Source organism: Lacerta agilis, chromosome 14, assembly GCF_009819535.1.
Source record: "Lacerta agilis isolate rLacAgi1 chromosome 14, rLacAgi1.pri, whole genome shotgun sequence".
NCBI classification, from domain to species: Eukaryota; Metazoa; Chordata; class Lepidosauria; order Squamata; family Lacertidae; genus Lacerta; species Lacerta agilis.
This window is the reverse complement of record NC_046325.1, coordinates 29,971,119-29,993,422: the sequence shown is the minus strand read 5'-3', so window position 1 is coordinate 29,993,422 and position 22,304 is coordinate 29,971,119. Positions and strand designations below refer to the sequence as shown.

The 22,304-nt window shown below is 44.4% G+C and overlaps 1 protein-coding gene across 1 annotated transcript in view; it reads right to left on the bottom strand.

Annotated features, from left to right (window-relative positions):
- The window catches only part of SRCIN1 (SRC kinase signaling inhibitor 1), a 308,760-nt gene extending 293,376 nt beyond the window's left edge, over positions 1 to 15,384 (bottom strand). The window contains exon 1 of the mRNA XM_033169394.1: positions 15,289 to 15,384. The gene's annotated coding sequence lies outside the window, so the exon portion shown is untranslated. The remainder of the gene's footprint in view (positions 1 to 15,288) is intronic.
- Positions 15,385 to 22,304: the final 6,920 nt, after the last annotated feature.

Genomic DNA, 22,304 nt, shown 5'->3' with positions numbered 1-22,304 from the left:
ATGGTGAGTGGCAGGAACGGGGCCCTCAGGCACTCAGGCAGGGGAGTCCTCCTGGGCAGCAGCAACCAGGTTCGCATTGTGCAACCTGAATTTGCCAATATGCGACTGAATTTCAGCCACAAAACTCTCTCTGGTCTGGAAGCAGCCTAAGTCAGAACAAAGGACCCCCACTGAGTGTCGAGGAATTGGAACTATTCCCACCCAAGTTGTAACTCCAACAGATACCACTGCAAAGCTACTGAAAGTGCAACAGAGAAGGGTGCTGGGTGTGCTGTGAGCTGCATGAGATTGGTAATGCAATCATATGCAAAGGAGCCTGTGTAACATAGTAAGTGGGCTGCGAGAACCTTGACATCTCCAGTTCAAATGTTGCCTTGGCTGTGAACTTACTCTGTGACAAACCATAGTTTCCCTTCCCTCCATCTGCAGCATGGGGACAATAACACTGACCTACCTGCGAGTGTTGCTAAGGCAGTGGATTTTTTCCAGTGCTAGTCCTACTCAAAGTAGATCTACTGAAGTTAATGGACACAACTAACTTAGGTTTATTTATTTCAGCTGGTGTGCTCTAAGTAGGACTAGCATTGGATACAAGCCAATGTATGTGAAGCACTTTGAAAAGTCATAAAGCGCTAGATAAAGGCCAAGTATTACACCAAAGATCCCATGGATCACATCTGCATCAATATTTTTAGTCATTAAAAAGTTTGTGGTGTGGAGTTAATCCTGATAACTATGGCAACAAGCAAAAATGATGGTCTGCATATACCATATTACTGCTTTTTCAGCTAGCTTTCAGAGTCTTAATTCTCACATCTAAGTATCTTTTATAACATACTTTTTGATTATAATAATAATAATAAAGGAATGACTGCTGGACTGTAAGATTATTTATTTACAGGGTGACCCAAAATGTGCTCTCTGATATCTTGCTGCTGCAGAGAGCTCATTGTTAAGATGGCATTTATAGGAGAAATACTGATCACATTATTTCTTTCCTTCACTCGTAATCTTATCAGGATCTCTTCCCCTGCAAGACCACAGATTAAATTAATTAAATGGCGGAGGCAATGGCTATTTTAACTCAATCTCTTTCTGCCCCAGAAAAAAAAGAATATTGTTCTGCAGAAAGAAATGCTTCATTGGAATGGCCTCTAAGGTACAAGACAAGGCGGAAGGAGAAAGAACCTGCAGATTCTACACTCCTAGATACTGCAAAAAGGGACAACATAATGACAGCAAATATAGAATGAAGACGGTGCCATGCAGATCAAGGTTTGCTAAATAAATATATTAAAATCCCCTAGAGATGCCATAGATAACTTAAAAATAACAAATTTCATGATGGACGAATCTATCTGCAGTTAAATGAAACCTTCATAATGAGAGGCAGTATACCTGTGAGTGTCAGGTGGTGGGAACAGAGAAGGTCTGTGGTCCTCATGTCCTGTTTTGAGCTTCCAAAGGCACCTGGGTAGCCACTGTTGGAAAAATGAAGATGGACTAGATAGACCGTTTATGCTACTGTTAGGGCAAGACTTTGGGGCAGATGTCCCGAACCCACTCTGTGCAGTAAGGATACCCCACCAAATGCATCAGGGCTGGCTTACCACATTTTGAAGCAAACTACCATCTGAAAAGGATGGTACCACTGATATGGACCTAGATCAGAGCCAGCCAAGGATTGTTTGTGTGGGAGTTCCCACCACACTACACCAGCTCCCAAATTTGGCTAGGTTCAACAAGACCCCATTCCAGAAGTAGGCAAAGGTGGCTGCATGCCAGGACCCTAAAATGGGGGGAAGGGTCCACCATCCCAGAAGCATCACAGTCTTTGCTTTTGCACCGAACACCCAGGATGGTCAAATGCAGTGTCGGCAGATTTTGAGTTTGTGCACTCCAAGTCTTCCAGACACAAACCTCAAATAAAAACCTCTGGACTCAAAAAGGGAGCTCAACCGTTGTGCTGAAGATGTGACAAAATGTCGTGATGGGGAGATGGTGGAGCGTTGGTGGTCAGAATTCAAATGCTTCAGCCTTGTGGGATATTCACATCTCAGCAGCTACTGTGTTCATGAGTTGAAATTCAATTTGCCTGTTAAATTAATTTGAGCTTTTTCTTAACCGCTAACTTGTACAACGTGACAACAGCAAACGGTTAGATGACACGTTCTCAGCACCTTAACAGGTTTTTCTTTCTGTTTGCGGCTTGGGAGTTTGCAAGAAAAAGGAAACACATCTTTGTGCAAGCCTTGAGTGGAAAGGGTAGATTTCAATAGCAGGGGTGTGTGTTAAGCAGCATGGTAAAAAAAGGTCATTCTAGGAGCACCTAAATCCACTCATGGAGAATTCGTAACATGCTTCGGTCCCAGACGGACAGACCTGGGGTCTGGATGGTCAGCCAAGGATTTAAGTCTTCAACTGCCTCTCCATAATCAGCAAAGCTGCACGTTCTAATGAGAAAATCCTCTTAAAACTCCAGGAAGAAAGTGAATCTTGTTCAAAGCAGCTGGATTTTCTTGCTGCATGCGTAGGATGACTGCTGGGATGAGCTTGTTGGTAGAAAAAGGACAGAACAAGGAAGAAATGGAACAGGAGCTCCGCCTTCCCTTCTGGAGAAAAGTGGATAGAATAATAATGCAGAGATGGAAGGGAATGACTTGGTGAGGGCAGGGATCCCAAGCACCTGGGAATCTCACGTTGGCAAAAAGGAATTAAGGGTCCGCACTGACCATAAGATTCAATTCAGACCTCCACTGGGTGCTTTGGAAAATAGCCACACACACCCCAATCCAAATCACTTTGTAGACCGCCAAATTTAACTCAGGGGTCCATTCAAAGCTGCTTTACCTCTTCCCTGCCCCAATTCATTTTCTGGGAAATGTGGAGGGGGGATAAAATTTGCAAACACACTAGCCCCTCCAAAGTGGGTGAAGCTTGCCCTAGTACAGAGAAATAGATCCTGCAGTTTTTGTATTGAGCACCTCTAAAGTCTGATATTTTAGGGTAGAACAGGATTAAATTTGTAGGAGAGATTGCACCTTCTGAAAACCTGAATCCTGCCAAATCTCATAACGGTTGCTGATCTGAAAATTGCAAACATGAGAGAAGGGCTGCTGGGTAAGAAACCTGACAAATTGAAGGCATTTGGGTACAGGGGCTTTTGTGCTAGGCACCTTTTAAATTTTATTTTCACGTCAAGAGAAGAAAGCTAAGGGGAATCTTCACAGTCAGAGGCTGTACGCCTCTGAATACCAGCTGCTGGGTGTGAAGCGCAAACTTTGCCTTCAGGTCATGTTTCCTGACTTCCTGGAGCATATACATAGCCACAGTTGGAAACCTTTTGCTGGATTAGATGTGATACAGGGGCTTAATCTGCAAACAGGTTGCTGAGATATCACAATATAGGATATGCAATACAGTGTGCAATTGTGAACTAGGTGTGGTGTAGTTAGAGTATTAGGCTAGGATCTAGGAGACTAGGGTTCAATTCCCACTCAGCCATGAAACTCATTGGGTGACTGTGCCTCTAGGGAATTTTTCAATGTTTGAGGTTTTATCGTGTTTTTAATATTCTGTTGGGAGCCACCCATAATGGCTGGGGAGGCCCAACCAGATGGGCAGGATATAAGTATCATCATCATCATCATCATCATCTCAACCTAACCTACACCACAGGGTTGTTGTGGGGATTAAATGAGAGAGAGGGAGAATCAGACTTCCGGCGAGGCCGCCATTATCGGCGGCTGGGGGTCGTCTCGGCTGCGAGATGGCCCTGGTTTCCCTGGGGGCTGGGAGCTCCGCTACCGTGCAGCGGGCTCCAGCAAGCCGCGGGAAGAGCGTCCCGCGGTTTGGGCTCTCCAGCAGGCCCCTTTGCGCTGCCCCATTCTCAATCCTCCCTTGTAAAAGGGGGGATCGAGTGAATGGGCAACGGCGCGGGGCTGTGGAGGTTGTCCCCATCCAGGGAAACTAAGCGGCGGCCAGCGCCTCGTTCTTGCCTATTTGGACCTAAAATAAGAAGAAACCCGTAAACTGTAAGTACGGTGTTTAATTGACTGTAAAAAATTGACCTAATTGGCTTTTGGGGAGAAATGTCAAAAGGAATCCCATTTCTCTCCCTTGCAACAAGAGGAAAGTAACATTGTATCTGGCTGTTGCTACTTTTGGCTGTTACTAATGTTACTAATGTTTTGGCTAAATTTGTGATGGATTTGTGAAGAAACCCCTGTTAGGGGAGGACTGAGAATATTGAGGTATTTCCTCTCAGAGACTGTGGATTATAAAGTTAAGAATTTTTACACTCTGATCAGGGGGAAATGGCGACTGTAATTTGAGATCTGAAGATGGAAAAGTACTGAACTTTGTTATTCCCTGCCTACTTCTGCCCTTTTTTGGTTTCGCTTTGATAATGTCTCCAGACTCAGCATTGACTCTTGGACAAAGGACAATTCTTTTGAAACTAGAACTCCTGAAACAGAATGTCACCGAAAGATTTTCTGAGATTGGGGCTGCTTTGGGAAATATTACCAAGGAACTCAAAGAATTTAAAGGAATAACTACAGAGCGATCCTCAGGGATTTTATTTGAAGAAGAAAAGATGCAACTCCAAAAAGAAGGAAAACCCTGTCGACGTGAGAGGTCCAGGGTTGGATTTTGTGACGTTATATCGGCTTTCTGGGGTGGGAGCCCAGGAAAGCAAGAACAACAATCTTGGGAATTACAATTGCAACCCGATTTGAAGACTGAAGTGGAGATGCTCGATGGTGATGTATTATTTCTTCTGAAGAGTTCAGTAAAGATACTTTGGGACAATGTTTCGGCTTTTGGATATCAAGGAAAAGATGACATTCTGGACTATGATTTGGAAAAAGACTGGGGGAAAGTCTGGTGGCGGATTGTGGAGGGAGAAGAGAAAATGGCAAGAAAGGGGGTAGGGGTGAAAGAATGTATATGATCAATTAGGAAGGCTTACCACGGTACCCCGATGTCAGAGAGTAAAAATCGATTTGAAAGAGAAGAAATACTTGGACTGTTTTTATGATATTGTGTTGGTTTATTATTTTGAAGTTAGAAAGTTAAGAGCAGCAGTTTTATGGAAATAAGAGTTAGATAAGGTTATAAGAAGTTTAGATTTGTAATGTGATGTTGTATTGTTATATTTAGAAGTTAAAAGACATAAGATGTTGAGATGAAGAGTATGAATATTGGTGAAAGAATTGTTAAAATAGTTAGAAAAGTTACTAAAGAGAGAACGGGGGAAGTCCCCCAAATTAGATTAGAAACAAGATTATAATTAATAATTGGAGTGTTGCTGTTCCTGTGTGTGAGGTATGTATTTGTTTCCTTTTTATTTTGTTGTTGTAGTTTCTAATATTTGTTGTTGTTTTTTTCTTAGATTGATTGTTAGTATTTGCTGTTGTTGTATTTGTTGTTTTTTTGATGTGGAAAACCAATAAATTTTTGTTAAAAAAGAGGGGGGGGAGAATCATGCACACCAACTTGAGCTCCTTGAAGAAAAAGATGGGTTATAAATGCAATAGACGATAGACAGACAGCTTAATTAAATAAGGGCATGTAGATTTTTTTCAATGATCAAAGAGGCAATGTTCTTGTGCAGATGTGGCAAAAAAACTTGCATGCATGAGGAGCACCAATCCTACAGAAAACACTTGTCTGGAAGCAGCCTAGATCAGCCTCTGGTTCTGACCCAGCAGGGCTCTTATGTAGTGCTGGGAAAGAAAGTTACAAGTAGAAAGAAGGATGGCATCCGCAAACCTCACTTATAGAGAAAGGAAGGGCTGTATGCTAAGAGAAATTGAGAGGAGAGAAAAGGGAGCTCTGGAGACCAAGACTTCTGGACCAGGGAGTCCAACAAGCAGGGAAGCCAAAGGAGTAGGGAGCCTGCATTTCGTACGGATTGGAACAAATCAGCTAAATCGTTGGCTGCAGGTCTTTTCATTTCAAATATTTATTCACTGCTGTGGAGAGCAAGTGCTTGAAATATTGATGTTGGAGGGCTATGGTTTTGAAATATACATCTTTTCTCCCCAAGCCCTGCCAGTGGGTTACCTGTGTTGCGGCATTATTTCTTAAACCAGGTATGGGGGACCAGAGGCCCTATAGGTGTTGAAGTACAGCTCCCCTCATCCATAGCCATTGGCCATGCTTACTGTGGCTGATGGAGTTCAGCAATATCTGGTGAGCCAAAGGTTCCCTACACCTGGTGGAGAACTCCTAAACTTTCGGGTTGGCCAAACACATTTTACAGCCTGAGGCAAAGAACAAGATGGTTCTCTCCCATTCTATGTACAAAAGTCAACCAGACTGGTAGCAGAATCGTCCTGCACCAGACTGGTGATAGGACAGCCTGTTTTACTATAGCTGAGGGCTGTAGGCCAGCTTAGGAGGCACAGGGTAGGGCAGCTGCCTCATTTTGCCCAATGGTAGCACTGGCCTTATATATGTGTTATGGGAGAATTTAGCCCTGAAAGCAAGTGCTCTGGATATGAATCTTCTTTCCTCTGGAGTTGCAGCTAAGCCAACACCCACTGGAGAAGCATTGCAAGGTCTTTCCTATTTGATCTGGTGTCAGGGTGGCTGGAATTGGACCTTTGAATCAGGCCTGAGGTTTTTATTCTCCTCGTGTATTTTCCTTTTGTATTCTCCCATCAGAACTTGAATATGTCATCTAGAAGCCCACAGTTGTCTGACAAAAGTAAAGGTGGCACTGTGAAATGGAACGCTGCCTCCTGATCTATAGCCATATGTTGCATTGCTCAGGTGTTGCCAGGTCTTCTCCATCTGCATCTCGATAACGAAATAGGCATGACCAAGGATTTGCAGGTGTTGCAATTACGTGACCACATCAAATCAGTGCAGCAGTGCCCTTAATGGAAGCATTTAAAAAAACACACACCAATATTCTAGTCCTTAAAGTCTGCAAACGCAGGAATGTAAGTCTGTAGGCAATGCATAGTTTATTATTTTTCAAAGCAAAATAAATACAGTGGTATCTTGGTTTTCAAACGTCTCCGTTGATGAACATTTCGGTTTTCGAACGCTGTAAACCTGGAAGTAAATGGTTTGGTTTTCAAACATGCCTCAGAAGTTGAACATGCCACGTGGCTTCTGCTGAGTACAAGATCCTGAGGCCTAGCTGTCGACTATTGAATTTTCGGTTTTCAAACGTTTCAGAACTCGAACGGTCTTCCGGAATGGATGTAGGTAAGGGGTGCCACGTAAAATTTTCAACATTCCAATGTGAACTTGAGTGCCCTTTACATCTCTGTGTTCTTCCAATTGAGTAGTAAAAGCAAAATACATTACACACAACACACACATAGATACACATTGTGTACCGCTGGGTGGAGGTGGCAAAGCTCAAACATGGCCAGTGAGTTAGGGGGTCCAGTTAACAGTCTGGGGTCCTGGAGAGAAGTGGGATCAATGAAAGGGTAGTGAGCTTGGCCGGGGGCGGGGGGGTCACAGAGGCTTCAGACACAGTAACTTCTAGAGAAGGGATCCTGGTAGGGTGTCTAATGAAGGCCAGCCAGCCACAAGACTTACAGGACCATGGACAGATCACTGGAAAGGAACAACGAAGTCTTAACTCCAGCCTCTCTCTACAGGTTCTGAATATCTCACCCAGCTCCCAACCGCTCTCTGCTCAGCATCTCCAAGTTGTGTTGGGAAAGGCACCCATATTGTGTCAAACAGTGGAGGCTGATCCATTTGGGCAAATAGGGCACTGCCAGCCCTCAGCCAAAAACCATCCCTCAACCACCTACCCTCTCACATACAGGCATCTCCCCACTTACACACACTATAGGCATAAGTGTGTGTGCAAAAAGGGCAAGAATGGCCCCCAAAGAGCAGGAAAGCTGCAAAAATGGTGCAAAAAGAAAAGACAGCTAGTTGACCTTAGAAACCTGTGGAGAGTTGGTGCTTGAGAAAGCACTTCGGGGTACCTGTCTGAAGCACAGCCAGGGGGTACTGACCTACCCCCCCCCTTGTTGTTGTTTGTACATTGTCTTCCAGTGTTGAGGAAGATTAAGAACCACCATTGCCACCATTCATGCCATGGGAAACCCAGCCAGATGGACAGGGTACAAATAATAAATTATTTATTTGTTTGTTTGTTTGTTTGTTTGTTTGTTTATTATTATTATTATCTGGTAAGTGCTACTGGGTTTTTTTAAGGGGTTTTCAAGGGTTGCCAGAGGTTTAAAGTGTGTTGGCTGAACAGCACCGCCAATCACAAAACATTATTAGGGAGAGCAGTTCCAAGAAGAAGAAGAAGAAGAAGAAGAAGAAGAAGAAGAAGAAGAAGAAGTTACTCTCACTTATAGGTAGGAAAGGGTTAAGCAGGGTTAGAGGACTCCCTGCTCTTCCATTTATCCTTTTGTGCCCTTCAGTTCCCTGATCAGTAGCACTAGCCAATCAGAGGAGTCCCTCAGGGCCCATTAAGTAACTAAGGGGATGTGCTGCGGTTCTGAAGATCTGCCTACCAATCATGTGCACTGTGCCTTCCATTTCAATCATCTTGACCTATCAGGTACATTTTCATTCTGTGGATGTTGTGGTAGGGTGTTTCTTCTGGGTCTGCAGAAGTTTTTCCTCTCTCTCCCAGTACTGAGACCAAGCAGTAGCCAGAAAGGTAAATGGATTTTTTTTTTTTTTTTGTTATTCTGATATAAGGGCAGAAGGCAGGGAAATACTCTGAGTTAAGTCCTGATAGTGGACACCGTCCCAAAGGCAACGTTAGAGAGCAGTCAGACAGCCCAGTGGTGCAGGTCCAATTGAATGAGAAAGGTTCAAAGTCAAATCATAAGGCCAAGTTCCCACCTCAGAAGATGATCCAGGGCTGGAATCCTAAGTTCAGTTTCAAAATCGCAGTCCATTGGAGTTCCTGAAGCAGCCAAGCTGTGGTCCACCTACAGTGAAAGTTGATCAGAAACAGTGTGCCTGCCTTACTTCTCTTTTATTCCTCCCAGTATTATTGATGGGGTCATGAAGAGTCAGACACGACTAAACAACAACATCATTGATGCACCTGAGCTTGCTCCAGCTGTGTAGCTGTGTCTTCTCTCCACTTAACAAAGCACGTGATCTTCATCTGCCCTGAGCTTAATCAAGCTAGGTGGCCACAAACCTCCTACAGGACGAGTCCCAGGATCTTCACTTGAGCAACTAGTAAGCTGGGCTGTGGTCTCTTGCCTGTCTCAGGCTCTTCCCATTATTCCTGACGCCTCAGAGCCCATGCTGTTTGTGGAGACGGGGGAACCTCTGGTTTTGGTGATGTGTCCGCCTTCCCAGGCTTCTGTGAACTGTCAAGAGCCCCTTCAACATCCACTGGTGTCCCTTGAGTACCTTCTAAATCCCCAACCTCCTGTTCCCCATCTTCAGCTTGTCCTGGTGGGTCCCAATCGTGGCATTGCCAGGGTCCTCTTCCCCTTCCTTGGTGTCCTGCCAGTTCATGACAGTGTGTGTGTGTGGGGGGGGGTATTCTAGACTCACTTATTTCACCATTAATTCTTGTTTATTTACTTCAATGAATAAAGCTATCAATGGCTACTACCCCTGATGCTATGTTCTGCCTCCACCGCTGGGGGCAGTATACTTCTGAATACCAGTTGCTGGAAACCATAGATGGGGAGAGTGCTGTGACTCTGTCAGGTCCTGTCTGTATGCTTCCCACAGCCATTTGTTGGCTACAACAGAATGCTTGTTTCAAGCCTAATTCCAGTGGGGTGGGGCCCTGTGGGCACATGTGTGTCTGTGGGTGGCACAGTGGTACCTCCTAATCTAACTGCTGAACTACACTGACACTACAAGGCTTTCACTTTAAAAGCAGTGGGCAAGTTGGTGGTGGTACCTTTCCTCCAGGTTTCAAGGTTCCGGAAAACTTTTAATTGGTAGTTTTTTCTTTGGTTTCCTTCACTAGCAAAATAATAGATGAACCGAGCAACCCTGTTGGGAAAGGTCAGTAGTAAAGCGAAATAATTATCATTTCTGTTCTTCAACAGGGATGTCTCCAAGGCCTTCTCAAATCAGGGATGTGCCTCCTACTTACCCAATTAGTCAGATTCTCAGTGGCCTCACAATCATTCCCTTGCCTTCACATAGGATGTTTCCTCACCTAAATTATTAGAACCGGTCGTGTTCATCAGGCCTTGCAAAAATGACTCTGGTTTCTGGTTTCTTCTCACATACCAGAGGATGAACTTTGCACTTCTTGAAGAGGTTGCATAGCCTTTTCAACCAAGGACAGAATGGGGTTGTAGTGCCTTTATGCTGCTGTTAACTTGGGACGTCCAACACCACCAGACTTGACATTAATTTGCTATCATGCGCATCTCGTGGAGAGCTGGACTCAGAGCACATATTGTCAAAACACCCTCCAAAACTTGCCTACAGACAGCCACCCAATCTTAAACAACTTCTCACCCACAATAATACAACAACCAGACTTAACATGGACACTGGTACCAGAGCCTGCAATAAACCCATATGCCAACTTTGCTGCCACATACACCCAGACAACACCATCACTGCCCCCAACAACATCAAACATACCATCTCAGGACTATTTAATTGCTCATCTTCTAACATTGTGTATGCCATCAAATGCCAACAGTGCCCTTCAGCTCTCTATTTTGGACAAATAGGCCAATCCCTACGCCAAAGGATAAATGGACATGAATCAGGAATCACAAGACAGAGAAACCAGTAGGAGGATAATAATAATAATAATTATTTATTATTTATACCCCGCTCATCTGGCTGGGTCTCCCCGGCCACTCTGGGCGGCTTCCAACAAATATTAAAATACAATACAACGTCACAGATTAAAAACTTCCCTAAACAGGGCTGCCTTCAGGTATTTTCTAAATGACAGGCAGTTGTTTATCTCTCTGACCCCTGATGGGAGGGCGTTCCACAGGGCGGGCGCCACTACTGAGAAGGCCCTCTGCCTGGTTCCCTGTAGCTTTGCTTCTTGCAGTGAGGGAACTGCCAGAAGGCCCTCGGTGCTGGATCTCAGAGTCCAGGCTGAACGGTGGGGGTGGAGACGCTCCTTCAGGTATACAGGACCGAGGCTGTTTAGGGCTTTAAAGGTCAACACCAACACTTTGAATTGTGCTCGGAAACGTACTGGGAGCCAATGCAGATCTCTCAGGACCGGTGTTATGTGGTCCCGGCGGCCACTCCCAGAACACTTCAATCTCCCAGGACATTCTATACAAGATGTCAAAGTAGCTGTCTTATTACAAAAGAATTTCAGAAATAGACTGGAAAGAGAAGTTGCTGAATTGCAACTTATTACCAAACTTAAAACCATGGAGAGACCTGGTCTGAATAGAGATATTGGATTCTTATCTCATTATACATGATATAGCTATTTTTAGCCATCTCACCCCTTGCTTTTTCCTGTAAGACCAATTGCAGTCATTAACAGTTGTCAACAGGTTTACCACACCTATCAGCCAATCACCCATTCCCACCACCCTTCTGAGTAATATCCATCCCCACCCTCTCACTATATATAAGGGTCTGGTGACTTCTGTTTCGGTGTATCTGAAGAAGTGTGCATGCACACGAAAGCTCATACCAATAACAAACTTAGTTGGTCTCTAAGGTGCTACTGGAAGGATTTTTATTTATTTATTTTTTACTACGGCAGACCAACACGGCTACACACCTGTAACTGGGTACTGTAGTTTGCTAAGCATGCTGGGAATTGTAGCTCTGTGAGGGGTAAACCATGATTCCCAGCATTCTTTGGTGGAGGGAGCAATGTTCTTTAAGTGTATGGTGTGCGTACAACTCTGAAGATGCTACTAAAAAGGGATGGACTAGGAGAAAGAATAGGTTTGACAGAAGCAGATGTGTTCATTAAATTCTGAATCCGAGTATGAATAAAGCAGGGAGATGGACTTTGATCTTAGAGCAAAAGGGGCATGCAGATGGGGGTGGGGGTGGGAGTGAACTTTCCCCATTCCTGTGGCTTGTTCCCTTGTATAACCTCCCACCCTGAAGTGCTTTTCTCCCAGCTGAGCCTGTGTCCTGTGTCAAAGCTTAGCTAAGGAAGAAACCACTTGAAGGAGAAGGTAAAAACTGTGGGCCTAAAAATGAAACATCTCTCGATTTCCTTGCTTTCCATGTGACCTGTGACTGACCTGGGTTTAAATATAAAACTGTTAATGTTCAGCTTGGTCCTGAATCAGTGGAATGAATTGCTTTCATTCAGGCAAGCGCTAAAAAAAAAAAAAACCTCACCATAGCTGTTTGCAGTAGCAAACAAGTGTGTGTGTGTGTGTGTGTGTGTGTATCCATGCGCGCACACACACACCTCCAGCAAGGCAAGGCATTGCTCTACTGGTGCTGTATCAGCCCTTAGGGGACATGCTGCATTAAATATAAATTATGGCTGGTGCACTTTGGAGTGGGGGGAGGATGGGGACAAGGCTGTTATTTTGTATTATACAAAAAGACCATTAATGCTCTTTCTTTCTCTGCAGCGAGAGGAGAAAGGCTAGAGAGCAGCATTTCTTCAACCCCACGTGTGTTTGCTAGAAAAAGATCATGGCTGATTAACCATTCTAGCGGGTACCATCTGGGGCTACGGTTTTGCCGCGTGTCTCAATTCCTTCTGCCTGTGCTGCTGGGAGCGCTGTTGAATAATCAGCCAGCCACCTGCCCCTCTGTGGTTTCATTTCCTTTAAGTGCATATTTCATCTCTGCCACTGGCTTCATCAGTACAACAAACTTAAAAGAATTATTATTATTATTATTATTATTATTATTATTATTATTATTATATTGTGAAGTTTGGGCTTTTGTTTTAGGAAGGCATTCATGTGCTTGGTTTCCCCCTCCTTTACACTTTTGCATTTGGGGGTATGTTTTATTTGGAATTTGGCAAAAATGTGTGTGCTTGTACATAAAGTTGATAACTGCCTATTCTTCAGGCAGAGGGCAGTGGCTGTCTCAGCTGGTAGACTTTAGCCATTCAAAAACAGAAAATTGTCACAGGACTTTCCAAGTGCCACTACAAGGCTGCTTCTGATCCATCCGCTTTTCAACTTTTAGATCTGTCTAAGGAAGTCAGGTGACACATGGAATGGCTATCTGTTGGAATGTCTCAACAAGTTAAACTGTTTTAATTGTAAGATCATCTCCCTAACGAGCTCTACAAGTGGGACTAGGCATTTCCAAGAGAAAATTGTCAACACCCTCACCAAACTAACCAGAATTCTTTGCAAAAGCCATGAAGGTTAAACCCTCTCTTGCTTTCACTTGAGGTCTGATCACCAAGCCAGAGGCAGGAATTCCCCTCTTCCAAATCAATTTGCTAGGGACCCTGACAGTGTGAATGTGTTTGCCTTCATATGTAGCTCTACTGGCCATTGACCGTAATAGAACGACTTGACTAATATGTAGCTTGACTTACTTGCAAGAGTCAACCAAAGCTGTTAATTCTGAATGCAAGTTCTGCAGCACATGTGATCTCTACCCATGGGCACCCTGTGTTACAGATTGTATTGGTCAGCCAAGTAGGGTGTTGGTCAGGCTGGGGATAATGGGAACTCTGGTCCAGAACATCTGGAGGGCACCAGGTTAAGGGAGGCTGGTGCTGGTCGACAGAGGAACGGTCTCTTGTTAGGACAATGTTCTTGGCTTTTGGATGGGGAAACGATTGAGATTCTATGTTCTTGTATCTCTAGCAATACAGAATCAGTGTTTCTGAAAAAGACATGGGTAGGGGAGGCCTAGCTGTGCAATGATGGTTGGCTGTTTCTGACTCAAACAACTGCTCCGAAAAAAGCATCTTCTCTAGACTTTGCAGCAAGTGCCTTGTTAGCCATTTCATTTAGCAATGACCCATGTGCACCGCCTTGCACTCCTCAGAAGAAAGGTGGCTAAATAAGCTTGAGGCCCAGCTCAGCCAATGTTTAGCCCCAGAATCTGCACCAGCATGTTCCTCTCTTGTGGACCACGCTGTCTGACACTGAGTCTCATACAAGAGCACCATGGTGTCCTTTCTTGTCCGACAACATCCATTTCAGTTTGAGGACTTTGCTCTCCCCCCGCCCCAAAAAAATATTCCGCACAAATGTCAGAAATTTAAGCAGCATGTAGAGTAAGGGGACCTTTCAGGCCAAACACTGCAGGCAGCGATTTCATGTTGCCTGACTTAACTAGCAACAGTTCACACACTCAGCAGTGGGTCACTGAGTGATGACATTTCAAACGCTATATACATGCACGTGCGAATCAACTCCAAATCTCATGTGGAAAGAGGTCAAGTCATCTTTCTATTAATGAATCAGCCAAAGACAGCAGGGAGGTCCCTCTCTGAGAAGTGTTTATTCTCTCCCTCCGAAGGCAGAAAAGTACGGTCTCTAAAGGGACGGAGGCATGGGTTCATTACCAGGAACCAGGTCGCCTTGGGCATTGAAGAGCGGGCAAAGGCCCGCCCCCATCTCTCCCAGAACTCGTGTTTTCAGTAAGGAAACAGGAGGAAAGGAAAGCCAAAGACCTAGCTGTCACTGTGTACACCACAATGCAGTCAAAGCACATGGCTTATCCTCCCCCTTTCCAAAAATCCCAGGAACTGTAGTTTGCCCCTCACCAAGCTGAAATTCTCAGCACCCTTAACAAACTACAGTTCCCAGCATAGGTTAAAACTAAAACCATTATACAAATTTTTAAGATGTCAGTAAGTACAATAAAGCAGCCATAGAACAGCAAACAGAAAAAGATGAGAAATACTATAACCATTTAAAAATCATTTAACTGCAGCAATTAAAATTATTCCAGTTATTCCCCTTTTGATGGCCACAGGCTCCTCTTTCATATAGAGTGGGATGAGCTGCTGTGCAGGCTGGGATTGTTTAAGATCAAACGTTTTTTATTCCAGCTTAATCAATCTTAAATGAGCACCTCTACAAGGGCTGTTTGCATTCCATTCATCTACCATCTCACACACACAGCTTCCACTCGCTGACACAGAATTCAGCCTTCTGAGAATTTCAGCTTTTTTATTTCAAAAAAGGTGATTCTAGCCCTCATGACTGAAAAGCTACATAGGTAGTATGTGCTGAATTTTCAGAAGCCAGACAAAGCAGGACTTGAAATAAGCAGAGGGTGGGGCTTGAGTGCTCTGCATAGCTTTTATCCCACCCAACTCTATAGCTAACAGAACCACAACAAAATATGAAATTAGCATATATGCAATTATTCTCAATATGCTTGTTGATGCATAAATTCATTTTCCAAAGTTCCTACCTGTTTCAGATATTCAGGTAGGCTTTCTTCTTAGCAGATTATGCACAGAGTTCGATCAAGATGCCAAAGTTTGTTGTTATTGTCATTCAGTTAAAATTCTAACCCGTCTGACTACCTGGGAATATGCAAAAAAAAAAAAGTGGGATAAGAATATTTCATCTCCAACATGAAATTATCAGCAGGTTTTTGTTCATCAACAGTTTTTCTCCACAGGCACATACAGTACCTCCACATGTGGTGGGAATGCCCCAAAATCCAACTATTCTGGACAACCATCATACAAGAAATATGCAAAATAACTAAGCAAGTATTAGAAGACACCCCAGAACTGGCCCTACTAAACATATCCCAAGATAATAATGCCCACTCACATCATAAAGAGCTCATAACCCACCTACTCTCAGCAGCCAGAAACATCATAGCCAGACACTGGAGAGACCTGTCAGGAGTAAGCATGGACCAATGGTATCAAACAGTATGGGAAACAGCCTTATTAGAAAAACTAACCAACAAACAAACTGACACGGGGACAAATAGAAGAAGGCGCCTTCACCCCAGTATGGCTCCCCTTTATCACATACACAGCCCAACAAGAAATGACAATAATCCACCAACAGCATACAAATCAATATGGCTAACCTGATTCAAAAACGCCTACCCACCCCACTCACACATGAAAACAAAGTTCACCACAGCCAATCACAAACAAACAACCACACCCTAGCCTAGGCCAACCCAACCTCTCTCACCAAAGGAATACAAGCGAATAGTAAAGAGAACCCGCACAAGTGACGCCAACACAAAACCTCACACATACATTAAGTAGAATAGAAGCATTGCCACCCGACTCCACCCCACTCACCATGGCCCCCTCCACCTCTTTCCCCCTTTTCATCCTAATGTCTCAACAAATGAAACTGATCTGTAGATTATAGTAACCTGAAAAAAGACATTGCACATACTTTTGTAAACCAAGAAATCTTTAATAAAAAAAAGTTTTAAAAAAAGTTTTTCTCCAGTGCACAAATACTGACTTCTTGTCTTTGTAATAAACTGCTGTTTCTTAGAAACAAATGAGATGATTGTAGGGGTGTTGAAAGATTTCAACTTTTGACCAAAGGATAAGGAAAAAGTCAAACCTGAACATGGTGTATTCAGAACCACCTCGATTATTACTTCAATTGCTCGCTCAATTTCAAATTTTTTACACTTTCAGTCATATATTGCCGCTTAGTGGCCAGCACTGGTACTGCCGACTTGTCGTATGGACATTTTGAAAAGGGGAAATTACAAATAAAACTAATTTAAATCATGGCTGTGAAAGGTGTGCAGGGGTGTGTAGCTATTCCATTGGTATTAGTGTGTGAAATTCTCCATCAGAACTGACTAAATGTATCAGTATATAAACATCCTCCCTTGTGTGCAATGAAAAACCATCTGGGTTTCCGTTCTGTCCGATAAAGTCTCCTGTGTTCGCTGAAAGCTAGCTATGCTAATAGCAGAACTAGGATGGCTACCAAGGCACTGTCAAAAAAAAGAACAGAGATTTGCAGAATATTTGCATATACTGATTTATATGTCCATGTGCAAACACAGAAATGATTGATGTAATTTAAATATAAATTCATCTTACCATAGTGGGAAAGATTAATTAGGTGGGCTGTGTTGTGCGCTCAGTCTGCTGTGTTGCCAAAAAATCATAGAACTGTAGGGTTGGAAGGGATCGCAAGGGTCATCTAGTCCAACCCCCTGCAACTGGGGGAGGGGCGATGTCTGTAAAACAAGACACACAGCCACCATATCAACAGAAGTCACTTCAAACAACAACAAAACATTTGTTTATGTTGCACAAGTGAAAGTATACCCTTATTTGGACTTACAGGTGTTGAAAAGCTGCCAGCATAATTCCTCTCCAAAAATGGGGGAAATTACTTTGCATTGTGAGGCTGATGCTTATCACTCTGCCCATGAAATTAATTAACACCAATGTATTAGATTCAGGTGATAGGTTAAAAAAAGGTAAAGGACCCCTGGAAGGTTACGTCCAGTCAAATGTGACTATGGAGTTGTGGCGCTCATCTCGTTTTCAGGCCGAGGGAGCCAGCGCTTGTCCACAGACAGCTTTCTGGGTCATGCGGCCAGCATGACAAAACCAGTTCTGGCACAACCGAACACCATGATGGAAACCAGAGCACACAGAAACGCCGTTTACCTTCCTGCCAGAGCGATACCTATTTATCTACTTGCACTGGCATGCTTTCAAACTGCTAGGTTGGCAGGAGCTGGGACAGAGCAACGGGAGCTCACCCTGTTGCGGGGATTCAAACCACCGACCTTCCAATTGGCAAGCCTGAGAGTCTCAGGGGTTTAGACCACAGCGCCACCCACGTCAGGTGACAGGACTCCCCTATCAGCTCTCCTATCCATGTTGGGAGAGCAATCCTCCCTGCCCCTACCCCACAGTATATCTGCCTCCACTAGATATCCATGCAGTAGCAAAATATTTAATTCAGGTATACATACAAACTGGCCTACACCCACGGGTAAGTGGTTAATGCCTGGACTTCATTAAGGATGTTGATCACACTGTTCAGGCCTATTGTCATAGTTAAGAGTTTGGTGCAGGGTTGAGATGGTCGTGGGGCAGCGCCAAGTCCCAGGAAATTTCAACTCTCCCCCCACTGCCCCAGTACTTGTCCTGGATCTGGCTGCTCTTAGTGGTACTTTGTCCCCCTTGGCCCTTGCTTCTTCTTAGTGTGTGATGGTCCCTCGGTGCACCTCGCTTCAGTCACCTCTGCTGCACCTTAAGCCAGCACAGGTTGTTCCATCCTCCTCTGTGCTTCGATGTCCTACGTCACCACCTTGGTTTTCACAATACGCCTCCTCATGCCTCTCCTGGAGAGTTGTGCCAAAGCTTGGGGCTTGCCTCTCTTCTCCTTAAATAGGTCATTACTATTATTAAGGCAGGTTCCAATCTGAGTCAGCTTCAGGTGCAGGGGTCACATGCTCTGTGCTTCCAGCCCTATCTTAGCCTGACCGGGCACAGCTGTGTTTCCTCAGGCATTCCCCACCTGGGTTTAGCTGTGATTGTCTCCAGGGTTGCTGATGTCATGGGCTGGTTGGACGCAGAGGAATGGTGGGAGGAACCAGCTGGGGAACCACCAGATGAAGAAAGTTCAGAGCCCCAAGGGCGATGGTAGGACAATGATGAGTGGTCAAAGGGAGAAGACTGGGAGGAGGTGGTGTCGGAAGCTGAAAAGGTAACAGGGCTCAGAGAGTGGGAGTCTGTGGCAGAGAGAAGTTCAGAATCAGAGGCAGAAGCTGGCGAGTGGGAAGGGAGATGCCAAGAGGCAGAGATGGGATCAGGCTGGTGAAGAGTTGCGTGCGTCTCCCCCTCCTGCCACAACAAGCTCGTCTCCCAGAATCAGAAGAGGGCTGAAGCGGGCAGAGGAGAGATTGGTGACATGCAGGTGCAGTCTCTGATTTGCTTTGAAAAAACTCTGGAGAGCAGGGGACAGCTGTGGGGAGGTGAGGGCTCAGCAACTGTTTCAAAGGCGCAAGACCTACTGGAGATGAGTAGCCATGCTCATTAGGCCTGACACTCCTGTGCAGATCGTGTTCTTGCTAGTAAAGAGTTAACTTCAACTTGCACACTGTGATTCATTGCTGGCTCACTCCTGAACCCATTTTCATGTAGACCAGAAGGGGTCTTGATTCCTAGCACTCAAAACTCCCTCTGAACATATGCAAACTGCTTTCTACTTACCACTCTGGTAACAGTACAGTAAGCACCTCTGTTCCCACCACCAACTCTGGGGGTCCTGGGGCCAAACTTCAACATTAGAAAACATGGTTTCCAGTCAGTCTTAAGCTATGGCATGACCTTTTTAAACAACAACAACAATGTACTGTGGTGGTTCAGCTATTTTGCTTGATATATGTCCCTCGAAAATCCCTACTTGCAAAATTTGCCAGAAGAGATCAGTTGAGGTGGAGGGGAATCTCTCTCTGCATCCAAAACCATTTGAACCAGCAAAAACCTGCTAACGTTGAAGTGCAGTGCTTAATCTTACGCTTTCCTTGGTCATGAAATGCCCCGGACTAAATGAGTACATTAAGTTTCCATGTATAAAATCTTTATAAAGGCTTCAGTAAAGAGAGATGGGTGTTTTATCAGACAGTTAATCAATTGTTATAGGTCGTTGCAGAGTCCAATGGGTAAATTGGTTGTCTTAACTAATGTTTGTAAGCCTTTATCACGCTGGTGCAAGGAAAGAGAGGGAGAAAGAGAGATCAGGTGTGCAGCATTCTTAGGAGGTCTATAAAATCTCTTTCCTGCCAATGTACATTGTGTGGTTCATTTTGGGTCTAGAATAACAGCATTTAAGTTAGCCCTTTAGGGTTCTCACACCTTATTTATCTAAGCTCATTCAGAAAATTTAAAATTTCATCTTACCTTTCCCCCCACCCCCAAATAAATGTTGGTACCCAATTGCCAGACTGGGCTTGTTTGAGTTGGCCCCATACATCAATAGCATTCCCCACTTTAATTCCCAGCACTGCTGGCCTTAACTGGGTGAAGATAGGGGGCAATAGCAGCAAGGACCCAAAGAACATGCAAACCAGGGGACGGCTCCTGGCTCATTAGCAAAACACATGCTTTGCATGTAGAATGTCCCAGGTTCATTCCCTTGACCTCCCTAATTAAAAGTGGTAACAGGTGATGAGAAAAGCCACCAGCTGAGATCCTGGAAAGCTGTTGCCAGCCTGTGTTACTTTTGGCAGCAGGAACTGCATTGCTGGGGGTTGGACTAGATGACCCTTGAGGTTCCTACTAGCTCTGCAGTTCTCCAATTCCTTGATCCTGGGGTGTGAGGTTGAGCCTTGCCAAGCATCTCTCCCTTCTCATCACAGCCCACCAAGACGGGCATCTAGTGTTCTCTGCTCTAAAGCAGTGTTTTTCAACCTTTTTTGGGCAAAGGCACACTTGTTTCATGAAAAAAATCACGAGGCACACCACCATTAGAAAATGTTAAAAAATTTAACTCTGTGCCTATATTGACTATATATAAAGTAATTCTCTTGAATTTTTCAATTTTTCCCACGGCACACCAGGCAACATCTCGCGGCACACTAGTGTGCCACGGAACAGTGGTTGAAAAACACTGCTCTAAAGGCAGCTTGCTCTCTGACCTATGTCCTGGGTTCCCCTCCTGTGGTAGTAGTGCTACATGTTGGAAGTCTGGGAGTTCATCATGAAAGCCCCCTGTCCCTCCCAAGCCACATCCCTAAAGAGTCCATAGCCAGACCCCAAAAGGAAAATCGAAACATAGATGAGTTGGCAGAGGGTAGTGTAGTGATATGGCATGTTAGACTTGGCTGGGGAAACATGAGTTCACATCCCTGATCAGACAGGAAGCTATCTGGGTGACCCAGGGCCATTCATTTTGTGAGCCCAGCCTACCTAGTAAAGGGAACATATGCAAGTTACCTGCCCTGCCCCTCAAGCTTACATCACAGGTAAAAAAAAAACACTCCAGCCTTGCTCCTGCTAGAGCTGTGCTCCTCCACACTGCTGCTTTATCTTGCCCTCCTCAGAGAGTTGAACACATCAGCCTTTTCATATTTTCCATGTCTGCACCAGCCACACTGGTCTTGTGTGGCCAGACAGGGTCAATTCCATATAGAAGTTCTCAGCATGTCGAAACTATGTGGCTGGAGGCATTTCTGGATTCACAAGTTACACAACCAGCCTACCGTGATGTGGATGCAACACTGTTAGTTTAGTTCCGGGGTCCCCAACAAAGCATTCATTGGCATCAGGAAACCTCAGACACCTCCTGGCACACTCCAAGGCCCCTTGCCCACCGCTATTTTTTAATTTTATATGAGCTTTTTTAGGAGCATAAGGAGTTTATTTATACTAAGTTAGCTTGTTGATCCCTCTAGCTTAGTATTAGTCTCAGTGTTTCCCAAACTTGGGTCTGCAGCTGTTTCTGGACTACAATTCCCATCATCCCTGACCACCGTTCCTGCTAGCTAGGGATGATGGGAGTTGTCATCCAAAAACAGCTGCAGACAGACCCGAGTTTGGGGAACACAGGACACTGACCAGCAGCTGCTCCCCAGGGTTTCAGGAAGGGAGTCTTTCCCAGTCCTTCTGGAGATGCTGGGGATTGAAGCAGGGGTCTTCTGCATGCTAAGCCAATACTGTACCACTGAGCTGCAGCCATTCTTGTGGCTTGTTTTTTCTGTGGTAGGGAGGGTGCCTGTTTTTTTGAGAGGTGTTGTCTGCTGAATCCCTCTGTCCTTTATTTGCTTCAGGTCTTGGTGTTTTGACTGTTTCGGAGGAAGGTTCTGAGCATCGTCAGAATTTCTTCCGTGAAAATGGTATTTTGTAGTGCCTGTGACAGTTCTTTAGATTTCCAAGTGTGCTCCCAGGTACCAAACAGGTTGGGGACCCCTGATGTAATTACTTACCGGTAGTCTGATAGCCCACTCCATCTAAAAGCTCAGGTTGAGTTACCAGCACATAACATCCCATACACACAGCAAAAAATTAAAATTTAAAATCCCACTGCATGTGGCCTAAGCACCTCAATGCTTAGTCAGGTGGGGAGTACATTTTGGTTTAAGAAGGTTTTCCCTGAATTGTTACGCAGCCAATTTATGGAATAATAATTGTACAATGTACCGGTAGTAATCCTTTTAGAGTCTGTTAACTTTTGCAGTTTATCATATTTTACTTTACTGCACAACCCTTTCATAGATTCTGGCTTTGATGCACTTTATAAATCTGTAAAATAACAAATAAATACTGAATTTTTAATACTCTTATGAGAGTTGTGCCATTTTGAAATGCCTTTCCAATAAACAGTGTAATGCTATGCCTACTTAATCAGAAGTAAATACCATTGAGCTCAGTGAGACTTACTCTCAGACAAGTGTGGCTAGGAACCTAGCCATCATCTTATATAGAACATAATGTGCAACAAATGCAGACATACCAGTATAGC